Genomic DNA, 9,943 nt, shown 5'->3' on the forward strand with positions numbered 1-9,943 from the left:
ATGTAAAACATTTTCAAACAAGCTGTTGCTCTTTAAAAGTAGGTTCAATAATCTACCCTTACATCCTATCATATCTATACTATCCTCTTTTCTTCTTTAGAAAGAGATTGCATTTATAATCAACCCTGTTTAAATAACAAATCATTTATAAAAAATATTTTGGGAATTTGGGCATAGCTTCTCATACTACTTCCTGTTGGATGAGGGCACTGGCAATCTAATGGAGATCCTGAGAAAATTAAGAATTATGGTCAAGTCCTGACTGAAGTAGTCTGTGAAGCTGTATTGTCTGAGCCAGTTGCCTTGAGGTTGATTTTGGATGTTGGATGATCTGGGCCATGGTGTCATTGGAGACCTTTCAGGGGGTCTTGGCTGGTCAAACCTGATGTATCTTAACCTGGAACAAAGCCATAGCCTCGTGCTTCCTGTGGAAACAAAAGCAGAGCCTTCTTTCCAAAGCAACATATCCTTAGATCCAAATTTTGAAGTCAAAATACCTTTAAAATATACATATTGGTTTAACTTAGTAGCCTTTTCAATCAAATGTCTTTCTGCAGTTGAAAATCCCAAAGACAACACAATCCAGATTCTCTGTGTAATATCCATCTTTATGTGGCTTATTTTTTATATTACCTTTACTGTCTCTTTAAAGACTTTATTTTTTAAAACTTTCTATTTCTTTATATAACTGTCTATATTCCTTTTCCTCTCTCTTCCAAGCCTACATACATTTTTGCATACATTGTAAACCATTTAAAGGCTTATTCCATCTGAATCTGACTTATTGTGAATCTATAATCCTTCTCTGACCAGGAGAGATTTTAAACTGCTAAACTGTGATTTTGGGACTGAAACGGTAGCCTTGGCTGCTGACTCTGCCTATTTTAGTTTTTCAACATGGCAGAGGTAGTTCACTTCCAGCTCTGTGCCATGTGTACCATCAACTCTCAGGAGCAGTGGGTCTATGCCTCCATCCAGCAGCGAGTAGCCCAGAAACTTTTTTTGGTCTGTACTAGGAAAAGCTATATATACCATGCTGCATAGCTTGCAGACGCCTCTGTGTACAGTGGCAGGAATCTGCCATGCTGCATTCAAGCCCATATGTCATGAACCTGCCATATTCTAGCTCAAGCCAGCAGGCTATGGCTGTTCTGAGAGAGACAACTAGGAATCTGTTTTTAGCTCCATTTTAGAATCTTTTTGTTTTCATCACCCTTCACAATACCCACCAGTAATATAAAATACCTTGGGGTAACTCAACTAAGCAAGTAAAAGACCTGTATGACAAGAATTTTAAGTCTTTGAAGAAAGAAATTGAAAAAGATATCAGAAAATGGAAAGATCTCCTGTGCTCATGGATAGGTAGAACAAACATAATAAAAATGGCAATATTACTAAAAGCAATCAATGGATGCAATGCAATCCCCATTAAATTCCAACACAATTCTTCACAGACCTTGAAAGAACAATACTCAACCTCATATCAAAAAATAAAAACCCCAGGATAGCTAAACTAATACTGTACAATAAAGAAACCTCTGGAGGAATCACCATCCTTGGCCTCAAGCTTTACTACAGACCTATACTAATAAAAACAGGTTGGTATTGGCATAAAAACCAACATATGGACAAATAGAATTGAATTGAAGACCCTGACATTAATCCACACACCTATGAACACCTGATTTTTGACAAAGAAGCCCAAACTGTACAATAGGAAAAAGAAAGCATCTTCAGCAAATGATGCTGGAATAACTGGATGTCAACACATAGAAGATTGCAAATAGATTCATATCTACCACCATGCACAAAACTTAAGTACAAGTGGATCAAAGACCTCAACATATGTAGTTAGAGTTTTCCTGCCTGGCCCATAGTCAGGACAAATCTCTCTTACCCGCCAGTCCCACAGTCGCTCAGACCCAACCAAGAAAGCACACAGAAACTTACATTGCTTACAAACTGTATGGCCGTGGCAGGCTGCTTGTTATCTACCTTTTCTATCTTAAATTAACCCATTTCTGTTAGTCTATACTTTGCCACATGGCTTGTGGCTTACCAGTGTCTTTACATGTTGCTTTTCATGGTGGCTGCTGGCGGTGTCTCCCTCCAACCTTCTACTTCCCAGAATTCTCTTCTCTCTTGCCCCGCCTATACTTCCTGCCTGGCCACTGGCCTATCAGAACTTTATTTACACAGAGCGATATCCACAGCAAACATAAATCGTTACAATGAACTTGATAGAAGAGAAAATAGGAAGTAGCCTTGAACACATTGGCACCAGAGATCACTTCCTAAATATAATGCTAGTAGCATAGACACTGAGAGCAACAATTAATAAATAGGACCTCCTGAAAATTAGAAGCTTCTGTATGGCAAATAAGACAAAACAACAGCCTACAGAATGGGAAATGATCTTCACCAACCCCACATCTGACAGAGGGCTTATCTCCAAAATATATAAAGAACTCAAGAAACTAGACATCAAACTACCTTACAATCCAATTAGAAAATGGGCAACAGAGCTAAACAGAGAATTCTCAATGGAAGAATCTCACATGGCCAAAAGACAGTTAAGGAATTGTCTTAGTCATCAGGGAAATGCAAATCAAAACAACTCTGAGATGCCATCTTACATCTGTCAGAATGTCTAAGATGAAAAACACTGATGACAGCTTTTGTTGGAGAGGATGTGGAGCAAGGAGAACACTCTTCCACTGTTGGTGGGAGTGCAAACTTGTACAGCCTATTTGGAAATCAGTATGATGACTCTCAGAAAATTGAGCATCAGTCTACCTCAAGACCCATTGATACCACTCTTGGGGATATACCTAAGGAATGTCCAATCATACCACAAGGACACTTGCTCAACTATGTTCACAGCACCATTATTTGTAATAGCCAGAACCTGGAAACAACCTAGATGCCTCTCAACTAAAGAATGAATAAAGAAAATGTGGTACATGTACACAATGGAGTATTACTCAGCAGTAAAAAACAATGATATCATGAAATTTGCAGGCAAATGGATGGAACTAGAATTTTAATAGTCTTATTAATAGAAAATGTGGATCCAGATATTGGGGTGAAAGCTGAAAGATTAGAGAAGCAAAGCAAGCTATCCACAAATTCTTACCCCTAGGAAATCCTCAGTCTAAAGAGAGCTATTTCCTGTATACTCACACCTTATATACCTTTCTGTGCCCTGCCATCTTACTTCCTCTCTATGAGGGGAAATAGATAAGATCTCCTGAGTAAACTGAGGGTAAGGGAAGGCAATAGAGGGTAGGGGATGGAGGATGAGAACATAAGGGAATGGGGTGGTTGAGCTGGAACAGGGACAGAGTGGGAGAGCAATGAGAGAGATACCTTGATTGAGGAAGAGAGTCATTATGGGGATAGGGAGATGCTTGGTGCTAGGGAAGTTCCCAGGAATTCTCAAGGATGACCCCATCTTAGACTACTAGCAGTAGTGGAGAGGGTGCCTGAGCTGGCCTACCCTAGTAATGAGATTAGTAAATACTCTGTCATTGTAGAGCCTTCATCTAGTAACTGATGGAAACAAATGCAGAGATCCACAATCAAGCACCAGGCAGAGCTCCAGAAGTCCATTTAAAGAGACGGAAGAGGGATTCTATGAGCAATAGGCATCAAGATCATGATGGGGGAAACTTACAGATACAACCGAACCAAACTAGTGGAAACTCAAGAACTTTAGACCAACATCTGTGGAGCCTTCATGGGACTAGATTAGACCCTCTGCATAAGCAAGACAGTTGTGTAGCTTGGTCTGTTTAAAGGGCTCCTGGCAGTAGGAATAGAATCTATCTCTGGTGTATGAACTTGTTTTTGGAGACCTGTTACGTATGATGGGATACCTTGCACAGCCTTGAAGCAGGGGGAGGGGCTTGGACCTGCCTCAATTGAATGTACCAGACTTTGCTGAATCCCCATGGGAGGCCTTACCTTTTCAGAGGATGGCTGGGAGGGTAGGTTGGGGGGAAAGGTTCAGGGGAGCAGGAGGAGGGAAGAGAGGGAGATCTGTGTTTGGTATATAAAATGAACATAAATTTTCTTAATAAAAAAAGAAAAATAATTTTAAAATAAAAATAAGAAAGAAAGATAATGTTGGAAAGTTTCTTTACACTTCTATGGTATTAGGGAATGCCCATTGATAATGAACATATAATTTCACCAACTGCTTTTTGGGTTTATTGAGATGAATGTATTGTTTTTCACTTCATGTTGGTTAATAAAATAAATTAAAATCTTGAATTTTGAACCCACTCTTCTTAGTCATAATATGTGGTGTATTTTGTAATACATTAATTGGTTCAATTGTATAATCCATTATTAATGTTTTTAAAAAGCATACTGTTTAGACTAAATTTTATTGACATTGAGATTTTTTTGCCGTATTTTGTTTTGTTTCATATTAGTCAACTTTGTTATTGAAGTCATGCTATTCTTAATGTATGAATAGGAAAAGGTTCTCTTCTGTGCCCTAGAAATAAATGATATAAGTTAGAGGTGGGAAAAGTTTAAAATATATTCAGAAAAGTTAATGGGAAATTACTTAAATGAATACAAAATTGGTAAGGTTACTATACATAAGATGAAATATATCAAAAATATTTTTAAAACAAAAAATTACTTTTCTGTAGCTTCTGAATGATTTAATACATTTTTAGTTTTTGAAGACAGGGTTTCTCTGTGTAACAGCCCTGGAACTCACTTTGTAGAGCATGATGGCCTTAGACTCAGAGATATGCCTGTCTCTGCCTTCTCTGAGTACTGGGATTAAAGACATATATCATCATACCCAGCTGGTATAACATTTTAAGATGGAAACATTTATAGATTTGGGACATATAAATATGGTATAGTATTTTAACTATTATTAATGTCTTTGGATTGCTTAGAACTTCATTTACTTAATAGTACCAGTTTGTGTGAATGAAATTCTTACTGAAGAATTTTATTGTTATAGGATTTTATATTCTCTATGGTGAATTGACTGTGGTTATCATGAAATATAAAGAACATACAGGGATGGATTGTCTACATTATGGTGATATTTTATTTGTACTGAAATGTGATTTTATTTGTATGTTAATAAAGTTGCCTTGGGGTCAGAGCAAGCTATAGCAGAAGCTGGGCGGTGGTGGTTGCACACCTTTAATCCCAGCACTTAGGAGGCAGAGCTAGGTGGATCTCTGTGTGTTCAAGGATGCAGCCAGCATGGCGACACATGCCTTTAATCTCAATACCAACCATAGAAGACCTGGAGGTCTGTACAGACAGGCAGTGATGAGGAGGTCATGTTGTTGGGTTTACAACCAATGAGAAGGCAGAACAGAAGGTCTATAAAAAAGACAGGACACAGGAAGTAGGCCTCTTGCGGAGAGGAAAGACAGAGCAGCAGTGAAGGGTAAGGTTTTCAGCTCTCAGCTATTGCTCTGACCTCTTGGCTATTAACTCTGTATTTGGCTCTGTGTTTCTTATTTAATAAGACAATTATATCTGCCCTACAACATTTAGAATTATAATCTACATATTTGTATTCAAAGTGTAATGAAATTCATTTAAGGATGCCTATCTATCATCATTTATAAATTGAGGCATTTCCTATATGATTTTTAACAAAAATGTTTTATAATGCTAATCATATATACTCATTTGTAGACAAATTTCTAAACAGTCTTATTAATAGAAAACATGGAGCCAGATATAGGAGTGAAAACTTGCGATCAGAGGAATAGGAACAGCCACACGCTAACCTCACCTCACCAACCCCGCAGCTTCCAAAACCGTGATACTTCCTGTCTACCCACACCTATATGCCTTGCTGTTCTGCCATCTGATTTGCTCTCTCTGTCCAGCTACATCACTTCTTCTTCCTGCCCAGCTCTGTCACTTCCTGTCTGTCTGTACAGACCTCCAGACCTGCATGGTTAACTAGTGTTGGAATTTAAGGTGTGTGTCACCATGCCTGGCTCTGTTCCCAGTGTGGCCTTGAACTCAAATAGATCCAGACAGATCCCTGCCTCTCAAGTGATAGGATTAAAGGCATGTGCTAACATTACATGACTTTTGTGTTTACTTAAAATGACTGGCTTTTTCCTCTGATCTCCAGGCAAGCTTTGTTTATTAGAGCACAAATAAAATATCACCACACTCATTAAACAGTAATATGGTTGTGCTGTGCTTGATAGATACTATATTAGCGAAGGGAGCATAAATGTTTATGATTTGATTTACATTTCAATTTGAGCTTCATTTATTAAAAGATTTAGGCAATAATGTGGTAGAATAATGTGGCTTATAAGATATACCTTAAACAGTAAAATGTTTATACTCTCTGGAACTAGAAGTCCAAGGATAAAATTTTGTCAATTGACTGATGAATACAATTATATAAGCAGTTAAAATGGATTATGTGTTAGAAAAGAATAGAAACGTAAGGATAGAGGAAATTTATGAAGTGTCCTGTCACTTTTCTTTTGGATAGGGTATCATACTGTATCCTTGACTAGCCTGGAACTCATTATGTAGAACAAGTTAGCCTCAAACTCATACAGATCCTCTTGCCTCTGCTTTTCTAGTACTGGGATTAAAGACCTGTACCTCCACACTAGGCCTGTTGTCTTTTCTTTTTGATTTATAAATTATTCATATATGTCCTGCAGCAGTTCTTTATCAAATACATGAAAGATAATGATTTTTCTCATGCTTGTATATTGTTTTTCCCTTTTGCTGGTGGTATCTATTATTATTATCATCATAATCATCATTATCATTTTTGTATATGGATGTTTTGCCTGCATGTGTGTAAGTGCACTCACTGTGTATGTGTGCTGGGTATCTGTAGAGGGCAGAAGAAAGTGTGAGATTCCCTGGGAATGGAGTTACAGGTGGGTTGTGAGCTGATTATGGATGCTGAGAACTGAACCTAGGTACCCTGCAAAAGCTGCCAGATCTCTTAACTGCTTACATCCCTATTGTATCTCCCTTATCCCATTCACAGCCATTTTTTCAGAAGAATTGTCATTATTTCTTTTGTCTATTTACTCCTTAATCTTCTAGAGTCTGTTTTATACCACATCATTCCATAATGATTACTAATAACTTCAGTATCACTAAATGTGCTGTTGGGAAACAACCATGAGGTGGTCATCTAACCTCATGTAAGGATAAATTGCCTTTATATTAAATGTTTCCAAATCAATGAATGGATATGGGGATGTCCTGAAATTGCTAGATTTGAAGCAGCTGTTTGTCAAATGCTTCTTGTTCTGATTTGCCAAATAAAGGCAGAATCTTGTTGCTTGTAGTAGGACGTCCATTGCTGTAATCGCTTTGAATAGCCATTAATACCCAGCTGGTTGTGATCAAGGAGATAAAGAAATCAGAAGAAGAATTAAAATGTAAAAGAGATGTATCTCTTAGCCTCTGACCTAACTGAAAATTAAAAAATTAAAGTGCTAAGTTAAAAACCCTGGTATGCCAATTTGTGGAGCTGAAAAGAAAGAATTGAACAGGTAAAGAGGTGTGAGCTATTTATTGCCTTGTAGTAAGAATAGGATCCAAATAATTGGAATCTCAAGAAGTGGGAGAAAACCTGAGATTGAAGTATTAGAAAACAGAAACCTAATATCCTTGTTTTATTAGTCAATATTATTATAAATCAAAGCAAAAACAGCATATTCAGATACATCAAGGAGGTCCTCCAATTCCAGAACCTATGACTGGTAATATAGTGCTGCAGAATTGCCAGATACTACAAAACATCTTTTTAAAGGACTGCCCTGTAAGTGTCTCACTGCCTAGATAATGAGACTCTAGGATATGGGAGAGGTCAGTATTTTTTTTTTCTGTAAGGAAACAAAAGTGAGAAAATGAGTTATATTGCCACTCATCCAGCCCTTAGATAATACCAACATAAAGCCCATCAAACCAAGGTGATGGTGGGGGGAACCCCTTCTAGATGGGAACATCATAGACATTAGATAGTCCTGGTCAAGTGAAAGGAATCAGCTAGGGGAGGCACACCAGTAATTTATGCCTATGTGTTTCAAGGACCTATTAAAGCAGTTTTTAATGCCAGAATGAAAAAAAAAAACAATTTTAAATGTCCCAGCAGAATGATCTAGCCTCTTTCTCACGTCAGACTGTTTGATAGTATGTTTATGATGTGAAGGAAGCTATTTGTGTCCTGTGAGAAGCAGAACATGGCCAGAAAAGGGTAAGACTTGTTACAAGATGTGATAGGAAAGTGGAGCACATAAAAATGGGAGAGAGAAAAAAGAGGGGGATGGTTAAGATCACATCTTAGCATAAATGACATAACTTGTGTTAGCACCTCCAAGAAAAGAAACTATTTGTGAGGGCTGGTACAGGTTTCATCCCCCTGCAGCCATGGGACGAAGGAAGTCTAAACGGAAGCCACCCACCCAAGAAGAAGATGACAGGTACCCTGGAGACCCAGTTCACTTGCCCCTTCTGCAACCATAAGAAGTCTTTGTGATGTGAAAATGGACCAAGCTCGAAACACTGGAGTTATCTCCTGTACCGTGTGCCTAGAGGAATTCCAGACACCCATCACATATCTGTCAGAACCAGTGGATGTGTACAGCGATTGGATAGATGCCTGTGAGGCAGCCAATCAGTAACAATATCAAGTACCTACCCCCTCAGCAGTCCCCGACTTGGGTACCAATTCAGAGACATTCCAGGGCTCCAGGGTATAGGTCCAGGGCTGTGACAGACTCCCTCTGTGTATGGAGTGGGTGTGAATGAGTAGATGTGTTTGTGTGGCTGCAGATGTGGCTGTAATGGTGGCTGTGACTGCTTGTAGGTGGGGTGGAGGTGAGGGGTTGCTGCCCAGGTTGGCCTCAAACTTTAGAATCTTAGGCCTCAAATAACTCTGAAAGCCTTTAAGTTGCTCCTTCAACCCACACCCCTGTCCCAAGCTTTAGGTTCCTGGCTCCTCTGGGGACAGTTTCCTGACATCCCAGGCAAGGGATAGCCGTGGGACCCCCAGTCTCCTCAGCCACCTCACCAGCACCTTGCCCTTGGGGAACTGGACTTCCCATCCTTCCCAGCCTGTGGCCTGGGAGTCAAGGCTACAGACCAACCAGGTCCTTGGGCTGGGCTTTGCCGGGGAGCCCGTGTTCCTCTTCATTTGCTTTTGTAGGATTTAGTTCAGTGGTAGAGCGCTTGCCTAGCAAGCGCAAGGCCCTGGCTGGTTCAGGGACAGCTGTTACTCACAAGCCTGTCAATTAAGCAGCCAGTGTGGAAAAAAAAGAAAGAAACTATTTGCAATCTTGGTATCATCATAGAAGTAATTCAAGCTTGCACACCAGTTCCAACCTTGCCAAAATATAAAAGATGGTGAGGAATTCCCATGCCCTATCATTGTCAAATACTTGGAATAGATTCCTCCCATTTCTGGTGATTAATGGCAGAGACTAGGACACCCCACACTGAAAGCCATGGGGAAAACCAGAGCCTTTACAGGGAACTAACTACTTACTGGTCCACAAGGAGACCAGTACTCCATATTTGATAATAATTTCTTTAGTCCCTGAAATAAATTCCAGGGATAAATATCTTATTTAGGAAATACATTACATATCTTTGTGGGAGAATTCAGACTTCAAATTTGAGGCTGAGGCAAAATGAGAGAAACCCTATTAGCCCTCTAGCTTCCAGGAAATTCGTGCAAGACTAGGTAGTCATGCTCAAATTACATGGATCACAAAAGAAGTAGAGGATTATGACCTTACATCCTGCCCACAATGCCTTTAATAATCTCGTGTGGCCTGTGAATAAGCCAGGTTGATCTGCAGAACTATTTTGCTTTCACTTACAAATAAAAGTACGGGAATGTTACCTAATAAGTTTCAGTTTTATTCTACTAGTCATGCCATGCTGAGTGGTG

General features: G+C 39.2%; 1 pseudogene; it reads left to right on the top strand.

Annotated features, from left to right (window-relative positions):
* The first annotated feature begins 8,418 nt into the window (after nt 1-8,418).
* On the top strand, nt 8,419-8,672 carry LOC118573629 (annotated as a pseudogene).
* The last annotated feature ends 1,271 nt before the right edge of the window (nt 8,673-9,943 follow it).

Source organism: Onychomys torridus, chromosome X, assembly GCF_903995425.1.
Source record: "Onychomys torridus chromosome X, mOncTor1.1, whole genome shotgun sequence".
In the NCBI taxonomy this organism is placed as follows: Eukaryota; Metazoa; Chordata; class Mammalia; order Rodentia; family Cricetidae; genus Onychomys; species Onychomys torridus.